Source organism: Pan paniscus, chromosome 16 (genome assembly GCF_029289425.2).
Source record: "Pan paniscus chromosome 16, NHGRI_mPanPan1-v2.0_pri, whole genome shotgun sequence".
Classification (NCBI taxonomy): Eukaryota; Metazoa; Chordata; class Mammalia; order Primates; family Hominidae; genus Pan; species Pan paniscus.
Genome location: NC_073265.2, coordinates 63,377,503 through 63,392,158, shown reverse-complemented (window position 1 = coordinate 63,392,158; position 14,656 = coordinate 63,377,503).

Here is a 14,656-nt window from a genome sequence, read left to right as displayed (position 1 = left end):
GAGAGGGGAGGGAGGGAGACTGAGACATAAAGAGAACAGTCGTGGCAAAGGCCTGGGACAGTCAGGAGGAAGGTGGAGCCTCTCACTGACAGCAGAAACCCATTTGGCTTGGCAGACACCTGCTTCTCACGAAGAGGTGAGGCTGCAGCGCTGTTCCATGCAACACCTCCCCACCCACCCCCAGCCACCAGACAGAGACTGTGGGCAGAGCTTGGCCTTCTCCCAACCCTGAGGGGCTACCAGGAGGTGCAGGTGGGAGCACCAGGCTAGAGATGGAGGGAGGAGAGAAGCTCCGGCAGAGACTGCTGACCAAGAGGAGGCAGGACAAGCAGGCTGTGCTGACCTCAGCCCAGGGAACCTCTCGGGGGAGACAAGAAGACAGGTGGCCAGTGGGCCTGGGGAGGTGGTATTGTCTTCAGGGGCCTCTGGGAGAGCAGGCCAAGCAGGACAGAAGGCGGCACAGCCGTTGAGGGTTGTAGAAGCTGAGAGAAGAGAGGTGAGAGCTGGGGATCAGGAAGACTCAAGGCAGGAGGTGAGAACTTGGATAATTTTCATAAGTTTTATTGAAGTGAAGCATGCAAATGGCAAAACAGAGCATCACATTGACAGAGAGGCCTCTAACAAAACACTACGATCCTCCTTCTCCCACCCTCGCCTTCTCCTATGCACTCTCCAGAGCAACAACTGATGGTTTCTGGTTCTTCTTCTGCTGTGGTTACACACGTCAGGCCTGCCCATAACATTTGCAGGGCCTGTGACAAAAGAATAATTGGAGGCCCATATACCATATGTGTAAATATTTTATTTATTTATTTATTTATTTATTTATTTTTGAGATGGAGTTTCACTCTTCTTGCCCAGGCTGGAGTGCAATGGTGCGATCTCGGCTCACTGCAACCTCTGCCTCCCAGGTTCAGGTGATTCTCCTTCCTCAGCCTCCTGAGCAGCTGGGATTACAGGCACGCACCACCACGCCCAGCTATTTTTGTATTTTTAGTAGAGACAGGGTTTCTCCATGTTGGTCAGGCTGGCCTCGAACTCCTGACCTCATGTGATCCACCCGCCTCAGCCTCCCAAAGTGCTGGGATTACAGGTGTGAGCCACTTCGCCTGGCTTCTTTTCTTTTCTTTTCTTTCTTTCTTTTTTTTTTTTTTTTTTTGAGACAGAGTCTCACTCTTGTCTTGCTGTAACAAAATACCTGAGATTGGGTCTGTCGCCCAGGCTGGAATGCAGTGGCATGATCTTGGCTCATTGCAACCTCCGCCTCCTGGGTTCAAGTGATTCTCTTGCCTCAGCCTCCCAAGTAGCTGGCATTACAGGTGCCCATCACCACGCCTGGTTAATTTTTGTATTTTTGTAGAGACGGGGTTTGGCCATGTTGGCCAGGCTGGACTTGAACTCCTGATCTCAGGTGATCCGTCTGCCTTGGCCTCCCAAAATGCTGGGATTACAGGCATGAGACACCACATCTGGCCATATGTGTAAATATTTTAAAGTTATAAATTCTACAAAAGATTTAATATGTTCTGTTCTCCAATCCATGACAAATGTGTCTTAATAACTACGTGGAAGGCCAAATTCAAAATTTAGAATTCTTGGTGTCCTCATAAAGAGGAGAAATTTGGATACAGAAGGAAGACAAGGTGAAGACACAGGAAGAACATGAAATGGAGATGAAAGCAGCTGGTGGAGCTGTGCATCTGCAAGCACCAGAGATCGCCAGCAAGCAACAGATCCTAGTGGAGAGGCCTGGAACAGATCCTCCCCCGCAGAAACCAACCCTGCTGACACCTTGATTTCAACCTCAGCCTCCAGAACTGTGAGATGATAAATTTTTGTTGTTTGAGTCACACTGTTTTTATTTTTATTTATTTATTTATTTATTTATTTTTAATGAAGTCTTGCTCTGTCACCCAGGCTGGAATACAGTGGTGCGATTTGGCTCACTGCAACCTCCACCTCCCAAGTTCAAGCGATTCTCCTGCCTCAGCCTCCTGAGTAGTTGGGATTACAGGCTCCTGCCACCAAGCCTGGCTAATTTTTGTATTTTTAGTGGAGACAGGGTTTCACTACATTGACCAGGCTGGTCTTGAACTCCTGATCTCAGATGATTTGCCCGCCTTGGCCTCCCAAAATGCTGGGATTGCAGGTGTGAGCCACCATGCCCGGCCGAGTCACACTATTTTTGATACTTTGTTATGGCAGTCCTAGGAAACTCATTCACTCTGCTGGGAAAAACAAGGTTTTAGTTCATACGCACGGCTCCCTTTCATCACTCTTCATTCCTCCTGGTTTTTGCGAGTTAAAATATTCTTGGTTCTTCCACTGGTTACCTTTGAGCTCTAAGTAATAGACCTACTTCCTACTCCATGGAGTGAAGATACAATCGAATGACTTCCCACTATGTAAAATAAGAAACCGACTTCTATCTCTCCTCTATCTCTCAAGTCTTTAATAGTCTTACTTTTACATTTTAAATGATGATAACATTTAGATACTATTCTGAAGTCATTATTATAACAGCTGCATTTTGTCCATAAATTGACTCTAAAAAAATCAATAAACTAATATTACATTCTCATGCCTGTGTGAGTACAGTTCACTGTCACCGCTGAGCCAAGGAATATCCAAGAATTACATTTCTTTCCTTTCTGATCCAATGTCATGATGCCCAGGCTGCTCAGAAGGGGTTCTTAGCATCAAGGTCAAATATATTCAATTTTCTTATGCTCCATCAGCTGCTCAAAGACATGCCACATTTCATTTGCTTTATATTTGGGCTACAGCTTTTTCTGCACAGCTTTTCATTTTCCTGGAGTTTCTAATTGCTTTCTTTATTCTAATTGTCAAAAGAATAATGTGCCTTCACCCAATACTAAAAATAACCCACCTTTGTATACATATTCTTATGCTGACATTACCTGGTATTAAAAGCACCTACTTTCTTAATGACTTGCCTTATTGACATATGAGCTTCTTCTTTTTATTTTTGCTTTTCAAGCAACTGGAAGCCCTTTTAACCCTAAAGCCTCTTCAGTTGCAGAACCCAGAATGAAGCTGGGCTTTAGAGAGCATCTAATCAGAGCCCATTTGAAGCTTCACTCTCTTCCCTGATATGTGATCATAATGTTCCCTCCAGAATCTCATTGATGTTGGGGAGCTTTCTACTCCAAGGAGACCCATTTGCTTTGGAAAGGTTTTAAGTGTCTTCTTCTTGGAGCAACTCTGTCTTAGTTCACTTTTGTTGCTATAACAAAATACCTGAGATTGGGTCATTTATAAAAAAGAGAAATTAATTTTCTCACAGTTCTGGAGGCTGGAAAGTCCAAGAGCAACGCACCAGCAGGTTTGGTTATGTCTGCTGAGGGCTGTTCCCTGCTTCCAAGATGGCACCTTGTTGCTGCATCCTCCAGAGGGGAGGAATGCCATGGTCTCAAGTAGCAGAAGGGATGGAAGGGCAGTAAAAGAGTTAACTCCATCTGTCAAGTCTTTTTTTTTTTTTTTTTTTTTTTGAGATGGTGTTTCACTCTTGTTGCCCAGGCTGGAGTGCAGTGGCATGATCTCTGCTCACTGCAACCTCTGCCTCCCGGGTTCAAGTGATTCTCCTGCCTCAGCCTCCCAAGTAGCCGGAATTACAGGCATTTGCCACCATGCCTGGCTAATTTTTGTATTTTTAGTAAAGACGGTTTCACCATGTTGGCCAGGCTGGTCTCAAACTCCTGACCTCAGGTGATCCACCTGCCCTGGCCTCCCAAAGTGCTGGGATTACAGGCGTGAGCCACCACACCTGGCCTGTCAAGTCTTTTTATAAGAGCCCTAACCCCCTAACCCTATCCGTTTATGATTATGGAGCCCTCGTGACTCAATCACAACCTCAAGACCACACTTCTTAATACTGTTGCACGGGGGATTCTGTTTCAACATGAATTTCAGAGGAGACACTATTATACAAACCATAGCAATCTCCAATCATCATCAGGCTCATGCCTCTCCCTCAGGGAGCACCCAGTTAGGAGGACCACTTTCTGTTTGTCTTTGTCTTCCTCCTTCATGATGTTCACACATGAAATGACCCCATATGTCTGTGGGAAAGGATGAAAAAGTTCTCCCTCACTGGCTATTTTCTCTATTGTGTCCTGTTGTTGTTTGGTTGGTCTTTTAACCCATGAGGCCTCTATCCCAAGGTAGAGAGGAGCTGGAGGGAGCATTGTGACTGACCAGCTTCTCTTTAGGGCATGTGACCCATTAGGCTGGGGGCAGCAGCACCCACACTTAATCTCTACCCAGGTAATTCCCTCCCTAGGGAAGCAACCTCCAGTGTTATGGCTGGGAAAGAATTAGAAAACAATTAATTAATTATACCCTTATTTTTAGCCTTTTTTTCTTTAGGCAGGAATTACCAAAAATCATATCTACTATGTTTTAAATTCCTACATTGTTAGTATATGCCAGGCCCCCTTTATACATACCATCTCCTTACACAAACCCAGGGTAGGTACTTTTTTGTTTTGTTTTGTTTTAGAGATGAGGTCTCCCTTTGTCACTCGGGTTGGAGCATAGTGGCGCTTCATAGCTCACTGCAGCCTCAATTTCCTGGACCCAAAGGATCCTCCTGTCTCAGCCTCCCAAGTAAAGGTAGGTACTTTTTATTGCCCATTCTAGAGAAAAGAGCACTGAGACTCAGCTTAAGGAATTTTTCAATATCCCCTTGGTTAGGAAATAGGTGACTAGAGTTTGAACCCACGTCTCTGATCCGGAAGCCCTGGTTCTTTCGTTCTTTTGAGAGGCCATGCAGACAGGATAGGTTCGGTTACAGCAGGAAAGGGCAGTTTTAAAAACATGAAGGCAGCTGGGCGCAGTGGCTCATGCCTGTAATCCCAGCACTTTGGGAGGCCAAGACGGGTGGATCATGAGGTCAGGAGTTCAAGAGCAGCCTGGCCAACATGGTGAAACCCCGTCTCTACTAAAGATACAAAAAGTTAGCAGGGTGTGGTTGCACCTGTAATCCTAGCTACACAGGAGGCTGAGGCAGAAGAATCGCTTGAACCTGGGAGGTGGAGGTTGCTGTGAGCCAAGATCGTGCCATTGCAATCCAGCCTGGGCATCTGGGCGAGATTCCGTCTCAAAAAACAAACAAACAAACAAAAAACAACAACAAACATGCAGGTAGACTTTGACCAAAATCAAGAGCCCTCCAGAGGGCCAATGGGAGCTGGGATATAGGAAGGGAGCTGGGGCCAGTTTCCTGTTGGCTCTTCTTTTGTGGATATCAAGAGCCAGTACAGGGGCTTTGATGTGACAGGTCAGGATAAGAGCAAGGCTTATGAATCCAACATCTGGCAAAGATAAGACAGATTAGAAACTAGGGGACAGAAGAGGACTGGGGGAGGCTGTGAGAGTTGTAAGGAGGCTATGTCAACAGCCCAGAGAAGAAGCAGTGGTGAGGGAAGGGGTAGTAAAGTGAACAGGTGTGAGAGGTGGTGAAGAAATGACAAGATGGGCCATAAACTGGGCCTAGGGCAAGCAAAGGGGGCTTTCACTAGACTGGCAGAAAGAGTGCAGTCACTGTTCTGTGTGACGTTCACTAAAGCAGCTTCAGCGGTCTAGAAATATTCATTATTCCATCCACTCCATAAGTACCTCCTGGGCTCCAATCATGAGACAGGCAGTGAGCCAGGTGTGGGAACAGAGCAGGGGACAAGAGTGACGATGGGTTGCCTTCATGGAGCTCACAGTATGGTGACGTGGACACTGCCCATCAAAAATAAGCTTTCTGGGTCAGGTGTGGTGGCTCACACCTGTAATCCCAGTACTTTGGGAGGCTGAGGCAGGAGGATTGCTCGAGCCTAGGAGTTCAAGATTGGTCTAGGCAACATGGCAAAAGCCCATCTCTACAAAAAGTAAAAAATTTGCTGGGCATGGTGGCACATGCCTGTAGTCCCAGCTACTTAGGAGGCTGAGGTGGGAGGATCGATTGAGCCAGGGAGTTTCAGGCTGCAGTGAGCCATGATCATGTCTCTGCACTCCAGCCTGGGCAACAGAGCAAGACCCTGTCTCAGATAAATAAATAAATAAATAATAAAAAAAAATAAAGGGCAGAACTCTTTCTACCCTTCCCCCACCCCAACTCCTTTTTTCCTCTTGAGACACGAAGACCTGAGGACTCTCAGAGCCCTGGGTCTGAGCTCTGGGAGAGGGGGCAGTCTGGTTGACATAACTCCCCACCTCCCTGGGGCACTTTTCCTCAGCCAAAGCTGATTTTTTACCCAGAATATGCTCAATGTCACACCCATTCCTGGGACCCTTTCCGCACCTGTTCCCATTCTTCCGCTCCACAGGCAGAATTTTCTTTCTTTATGTTTTCTTTTTGTCTTGATTCCCTCTGAGGCAGTTGTGAATGCCAATCAAAATGACTGCTATAAAATTTTAAAATAAGAAAATACCACTACACATCTATTAGAATAGCTGAAAATTTTTTAAAATGAAACTGAAATTATCAAGTGCTAACTAGCATGCAAAGCAGCTCATACACTGCTGGTGGGAATGCAAAAATGGTTCAGCCACTTGGGAAGATAATTGGGAGTTCCTCACATAGTAAAACACACATTCATAATATAACCCATGAATTCTGCACTTAGGCAGTTACCCAAGAAAAATAAAAATGTGCACACAAGAACCTTTATGCACATGTTTATAATCACCAAGAACTGGAAACAACCCAAATATCCATCAGCTAGTGAATGGATAAAAACACCACCACCACCACCACCAGGGGCTTATTGCATCCATACAATGGAACACCACTCAGCAGTCTAAAGGACTGAGCTACTGATATGCACGACAGCCAGGTGGACGGAACCATAGATACATGATGCCAGGCCAGGCATGGTGGGTCACACCTGTAATCCGAGCACTTTGGGAGGCCGAGGTGGGTGGATCACCTGAGGTCAGGAGTTTGAGACCAGCCTGGCCAATATGACAAAACCCCGTCTCTACTAAAAATACAAAAATTAGCCAGGAATAGTGGGGGATGCTTGTAATCCCAGCTACTTGGGAGGCTGAGGCAGGAGAATTGCTTGAACCTCGGAGGCGGAGGTTGCAGTGAGCCGAGATTGTGCCATTGCACTCCAACCTGGGCTCAGAGAGAGACTCCATCTCAAAAAAAAAAAGAAGAAGATGAAGAAAAAAGAAACATGATGCAAGTGACAGACAGGATCACCAATATTTTAGAAAGACAACCCAGGACACAGCCATGCCATGCCATGCCAGACCAATACAAAAGCCATAATACCATGTATAATAAATAATTATACACGGATGTGCCATTGCTTTTAAAATATTACCATAAAATATGGAAGATAGGTGCTTATTTGAAATTATATATTCTGATTTATTTACCTTTCTGTTACATAAATGTTATTTAAACCAGACAATAGGACTAGTTAATAACAAGTAGTGACAATTAATAGTAAGACCAATTAAATATGTGTGAAAAAAAACAATATTTTTACACTGTTTTTATCCTCGTATATGGCAATTTGTTTTTAACTTTTTAAAAGTCCTTATTGAATATTTAAGGTTTATAGGCTATTTATTTTATATTATTAAGATATATAAACATAAGACTTCTAAAAAGGAAAACGTAACTATTCACAATAGCAAAGACATGGAATCAACCTAAATACCCATCAATGATAGACTGGATAAAGAAAATGTGGCACATATAGACCATGGAATACTATGCAGCCATAAAAAGGAACGAGATCATGTCCTTTGCAGGGTCATGGATGGTATTGGAAGCCATTATCCTCAGCAAACTAACACAGGAGCAGAAAACCAAACACTGCATGTTCTCACTTATAAGTGGGAGCTGAATGATGGGAACACATGGAAACATCGGGGGAACAACACACAATGGGGCCTGTCAGAGGGTAGGGGGTGGGAGAAAGGAGAACATCAGGAAGAATAGCTAATAGATGCTGGGCTGGCTTAATACTGAGATGATGGGATGATCAGTGCAGCAAACCATCATGACAAATGTTTACCTGTGTAACAAACCTGAACATCCTGCACATGAACCCCTGAACTTAAAAGTTGGAAAAGAATAAAAAAAGGAAGGCAAAAAATTAAAAAGGAAAATGAAAATAGAATAGGAATGATGAAACAGGTATTTCATATATTTGATTTTTTAAAAATGTCAGTTTCCTCCTGTCCCATGCTAAAGTAAGATGCCTTAATGTCAGTTTCCTTCTGTCCCATGCTACAGTAAGATGCCTTTTATTCTTTCAGCTTCCTGTCCTAAGAATAGTTCTCTGAATTGCCTGTGGCATTTAGGACACCCATCCTTTCTTTTATGCAATGATAAAACTGAATGGAGATAAGTATAACATTCACTTTGGCCTGCGGCTCTGCTCTTCTCAAGCCCACATTACACTGATTTCTAGTGTCAGTCTGATGTGATAACACAAGGCTAAATAGCTTCTCAACAATACTGTGTGAGGGCATGGAGTACCTAGACTTTTATTTACTAGCAACAGCAGGTTTTTAGACTTGTAGGAGTTAATTTCCACCTCTCCATAAATGTCCATCCCCTGTATCTATGGGCTTGTTTTGGTAGGCCAGCTGTTCGTCAATCAGTTCTTTTGCTTCAATAAATTAATCACACAGGCTATCGATGTCTAAAATGTCTGTCATTCTAAAACACTTCAAAGCACATTGGATGTCATCATAACGTAAGCCTCTTTTCTCTGGAAAAAATGGTTTCAAAGCAGGGAGGTACTTTGAACTTGTGAAATTGAAGCTGGATTCCAAATAAGTTACAGTTTTAGTAAAGAAATTGAGAAAATCCTGTTTAACTTGGCTGTCCTTTCCTAGTGATAATTTTTTAAGTTTCAAAGCAGTCTTATTTCCAAGAAATGAGTCATTTGTTCACTAGATGAGTTTTTGTCACAACCTACACCTAAGTGGAACGAGTTAGATGCACTTAGTTCATCCTTTTCTGTAGCTTTTTTAAAGATTATGAAACAGTCTTGGAGAAACGGCATATAAATTTCCATTTTACAGTAATCCTTTTCTCTGTTCTCATCCTCAATGTATTTCCAAAGTAGTGAAGGACATTCTTCTCATCCTACACTTTGAAAATATGATTTTATAGTAGGCCAACATGCTAACATCTTTTCTGCAAGACATCTTGTAGGCATGTCTAAGAAGGCTATCTCCTTCCACGTCCATAAAAATCAAAAACCTCATAAAGCGCCTCTGCATGCTTTGAGGAAACTGAAAAGTAACCAAAAATGTCATTATGAAACTGTCAATGTCACAGGTAGGCAAATCATACCTCTTTTTAGCAGTGTTATGTAAAAGGTACAGAGGGGTCAGGACGTTTAGCAGGAAATTTAAAAAATTTCCTTTGGTAAGTTTATAGACTGAATGGAATTTTCCAATATTTACATTTGCACCATTTGCCAAATATGCAGATAGATGAGCAGTCTAGTTTGCATTTGAACACAATATCAACAATCTTTTGTTTTATATATTCTGCAATTTCATCACAATCTTCATAGAAGTCAGGAAAACAACTTGAAACTCCATTTTCCAAATAAAAAATACTTAAGAGCTAGGGAGAACATGTTTTTGTTGCCGTGATTCCACACATTGCTTGATAGAGTTTAGAATGCATGCTTGTTGGAGTAGTTCTCAGAATCAGCTCTATACCATAAAGGGTCAACCCATCTGTTATCAAAATTTCCCCTTTTTTTCCCACTTGGGCCATTTCAGTTGCAACTTCTGAATCAGGAAATGTGACTTCACTCAGTTTCATACAGCATCAAGGAAAAAATATGATAACGAGAGTTTGTTTGTGTGATAAGCCCAGGTGAATTGAGTGGCTACCACTTTCAACTGGGCATTAGTGTCTTTTTGGAAGATGAGAAAACTTGAAAGATTGATTGACTGATTGATTGATTGATTGATTGACTTAGAAGTACCTGTCCCCTCCTAGACTGGTGAGATTCAGATCTATATTAGTGAACAGCACTCCCCTACCTCAGGCAGGGCTGCTGCACACAGCCCAGGAGGTACTCCCTGCACTGCAAGGACAACAGAAGAACATCTCTGGGGACAAAGCAAGAGCATGTCACCTCCCCAAACTAGAGCCAGTTTTCAGGGTGACTTTTCTAGACTAATGCACAGCTGTTCAACCGTGTAGATGGAAAGGTGGGAGGTGATGTTGTAATGATTGTAACTGCTTCTGGGCCTGACACATGATGGAGAGAAGTTGGGGAGTGTTCTGCGCTGTGAGTGATCTAAGGATTTCACTAACATAACATCCTCAGTTCTCTGCCCTGGGCAGGGAGGCAGGTAGAGTGAGCAGGCGCAAATCATCGGGTGCAACCAGCATTCATGGAAGAGGGAGCACGTTGCGTGTGCAGGTTGGATGCATCTTTGTCATCAGTTATCCAGGAGAAGGACAGTGCTCCATTCGGCACCCTAGGAACAAACAGATGCTCTGTCAAACTAAGAAGGACCAGGCAGAGGTCAGCTGGTTGGAAGAGATTCCCAGGAAAGACAGAGGGCTAGGCTACCGGGTCACGGGTTAGCCAGCAATAAGGCCAGTGGGAGGAGATAAGTGACCCTCGGCCTGCAGCATGAGCATCAAAGAGCACACAAAGTGGAGGGAAAATATCTTTTATTGTTGGATAATTACCTTGTTTCTAGCTTGTTGCTAATTACAAACAGAAAAAAAGGAATAATCAGCTGAAAATGGATTCAAATGATATTTTTAGGTAAAGAAAAAAAGAAAAATCCATCAAAATTAAGAAAATCAGATCATTAAAATGCTTAAAGATGCATAAATGTTTGCAAAACCTCTCTATGGGGAAAAAATTAATCAGATGGGGGAAACCAGTGATTGGGGATGTTCAGTGCTGGGGACATTCATGTGTGCCCAGATTGCTTTGGATGAGTCTATTTTTGCCACAGTGAGATGCTGGTTCTGTTGGGCAATGTCGTTTTCCCATGCCTCTCAGAGTGACAGATTCCAGAAAGCTGGCAGAGACGCAGGGTTTGTCAGAAGACAGACATGAGATCCAGAAATAGGCCAGAGCCAGTCAAGAGTGATGAAAAGATAAACAAGGTCCAGCGAAGCTGCCGGGGATGGGGACCGGCCTCAGCAGCAGTGTCAGGGAAAGGGTGAACAGATTTTAGTAGACTCAGCTTCCTCAAGAGCAGCTGCAACCCGCACATCAACTTCCTGCCTCAGTCAATAGGGTGGGCCAGGCTGCTGCAGAGACACGTCTGTATATCCAGTTGCAAGCTGGAGAAAGTAAATATGGAGAGAGCAAGGCAAGGGCTAGCAGAGAGCTCAAGCAACTAGCAATCATTTGTGCGTTTCCAACCCATTATTTGAGCTTCATGTGACACTGTCATAGTTAACCATGTGAACACAATTACTGCCACTCAGTCACCAACTCCTGCAGGAGCAAGGACTTTTAGAGATCTGCTTCTAAATGATGTAACTCTCTCAGAAAAGTAACTTAACTGTTCCCACTCTGTGACTGCATTCATTTCCATGGCAGCAGGATGTGTTTCCAGAATCCCTGGCAGCTATAGCTGTGAACGGGGAGAACATAGCTCCTGGAGCAAGCAGAGGCCAGACACCAGCTCTCCCAGCTTCCTTCTCTGTCTCCTGAGTTCAGCATCTGTTCGTTCATTCATTCATTCATTCATAAAACACATAAAGAAGTACCCACTATGCCTCAAGCACAGTCTAAGTTCTAGGAAAGAAAGGTGAATGAGCTCTATTCCTGACTGCAGTCAGGTTTCTGATATTGACTAAGTTTTCATCCCCAGAAAATGGTGACTATATTTTGTCAAATAAAAACAAATCCAGAATTAGAGAGGGAGGGAGAGGCTTTAATTAGAAAGACGATTGCAATATGGAGAACTCTCCCATCTCAGAAATCTGTGAGTGTCTCAAAATCAAACAGAAATAACTTTTTCTTTCACAGGGTAAAGAGAGGACAAGCAGAGGTAAGCAAACGTTTGGAAGGGGAGCTGGGCACACAAGGGGTGGGGTCTGGCGGGAATGTGCCTAGGAAAGACAGGGTCAGCCAATTCCCAGGAGGAGCTGATAAGGGGTCACAATCCACTTTCTGTTACGCTTGCTCAGGCTTGGAGGAAAGCAGACCTCAGAAGCCTGGAGGAAAGAGAGAAGCTGCCTAAACCTTGGCCAAGACAAAGCAGAGGGTAAGAAACAGGCCACTGCGGACACCTGGTCAATCTCCAGCAACCGATGCTTTTGATGAGTGTCAGATGGGTGGCTGATGAGCACCGAGCCACAGCTGATGAGCTGCATTCCTCAACCATTTTCTAATAACCATCCGCTCACACGTCCACACACAGACAGACCCACAGGGCTCCTTTCCTGTGGTGATTTTGATTGCCTTACTCTATATTTTATCGTTTTCTAGGCTACAAACAGTAGCTTCCTTCTGATGGGTAATATTCAACCTAATTAAACCCGAAGCACACCCAATCGCCAAAGAAAGATGAAGAAACAGATATATTCTTTTGCTTCTTGAATAGAAAAGCCCGAAGAATGGAAATAGGATTTATAACTTCCTGACTGTAAGAGGAAAAATACCATAATTAAAACCTGACCTATCTAACAAAGGGCACAAATGGGGGTGGGAGGCAAAAAAGCATGGCCGATAGAAAACTCAAAGTGTCAGGAATCAACCCAAACATATCATTAAGTATAAGAAATTATGAATAAGTTGTTATAAATTAAAGGAAAGACATTCAAATTGGGTTTTTGAAAATCCAGTTAGATGATTTACAAGTGTTCAGTTATCTATTGCTACATGACAAACCACTCTAAAACTTAATGGTTTAAGATGAAAATGATTGATCATTTTTCATAGTCCTGTAGGCTGGTATCTGTGTGGTTCTTCTGCTGATCTTGCTGGGAGCACTCATGTGGTTGCTGTCAGCTGACAGCTCAGCCAGAGCTGGAGACTTCAGGATGTCCCGCGTGCATGTCTGGGGGTCGGTAATTGTCTTGACTGGGGCGCCTCAGTTCTCTTCCATGTGGTAGTTGTCCTATTGTAAAAATGACCATTTAGGAATACTCTTGCTGTCCACTGGGCTGACTCACAGGCATTGTGACATGAAAGGTCAGGGTCAAATGTATCACAATATGAACTTGGGCTGGCATGGTGGCTCACATCTATAATCCCAGCACTTTGGGAGGCCAAGGTGGGAGGATCACTTGAGGCCAGGCGTTAAGAAACCAGCTTGGACAACATAGTAAGACCTCATCTCTACAAAAAATACAAAAATTAGGTAGGTGTGGTGGCGTGCACCTGTAGTCCTAGCTACTTGGAAGGCTGAGGCAGGAGGATTGCTTGAGACTGGGAGGTCGAGGCTGCAGTCAGCTGTGTTCATGTCACTGTACTCCAGCCAGGACAACAGAGCAAGACCTTGTCTCAAAAACAAAACAAAACAAAAATGAACTTGTTCTAAGGCATTTGGCAATGAAGCAGCTGGGTAGTAGAGAAAAAACAAATTTTGAGATGTACAGAGCCAAAAAGCTTGGCTAGGGAAAACCCTTCCCATTAGATATAGAAATTTGTGAGGAGAGTACTCAGTTCTCATTAAAGTTTAGTCAAAGCCAGCAGTCTCTCCTGTCAATAATATATTCAACATTGCAAAATAGACCAACACCTTCAACATTCTAAGGGAAAATAGTTTCAAACCTAGAATTCTATGTCCAGCAAAACTATTAATTGTCAGGGCACTTTTTTTTTTTATTTTTGAGTGAGAATCACATGAAATCAAATTTATCAGAATCCCTGTGTCTGTGGGACACAAAACTGCAATAGTATTATAACTTCAAGATCACCAATAATAAAAAACAAATTTTGATCAAACATACTGAAGAAAATACTGAATTGTCTTTTTATTTTTCTTTCTGGAAATTATTACAAACCATTACCATTAAGAAGAAGCACAGTGGCTTTGTACTATGTTAACTTGGCTAGGCTGAACTGTTTTTTTCAGAATTGCCTTTCTGGAATGTTTCCAAGTAGGGTGGCCACACGATATTTCTTTTTCTTTTTCTTTTTTTTTTTGGGATGGAGTCCCATCTTGTGGCTCAGGCTGGAGTGCAGGGCTTGATCTTGGCTCACTGCAACCTCCGCCTCCCAGGTTCGAGCAATTCTCGTGCCTCAGCCTCCTGAGTAGCTGGGACTACAGGTGTGCATCACCATGCCTGGCTGATTTTCGTATTTTTAGCAGAGACGGGTTTTGCCATGTTGGCCAGGCTGGTCTCAAACTCCTGACCTCAAGCAATCCGCCCTCCTCGGCCTCCCAAGGTGCTGGGATTACAAGCGTGAGCCACCGCGCCCAGCCACAGAGACATTTTTGAAGGTGATTTAGAGGGTGGAAGACAGGCAGCAGCCATTTGGTTGCTTACCTGCTGGCTGACCTCTTGGGCATGGGGCAGCAGCTGGGCTTGTACCTCCTCCAACTTCTCCTGATCCTCTTTCAGTTGCTCTGACTCCTGGCCCAGGTGTGTGTTAAGCTCTGCGAGGCAGGGCACCAGCTTCTTCCACAAGACACCCACATCATCAAGGTTGGAGACAGTTCTGCTCTG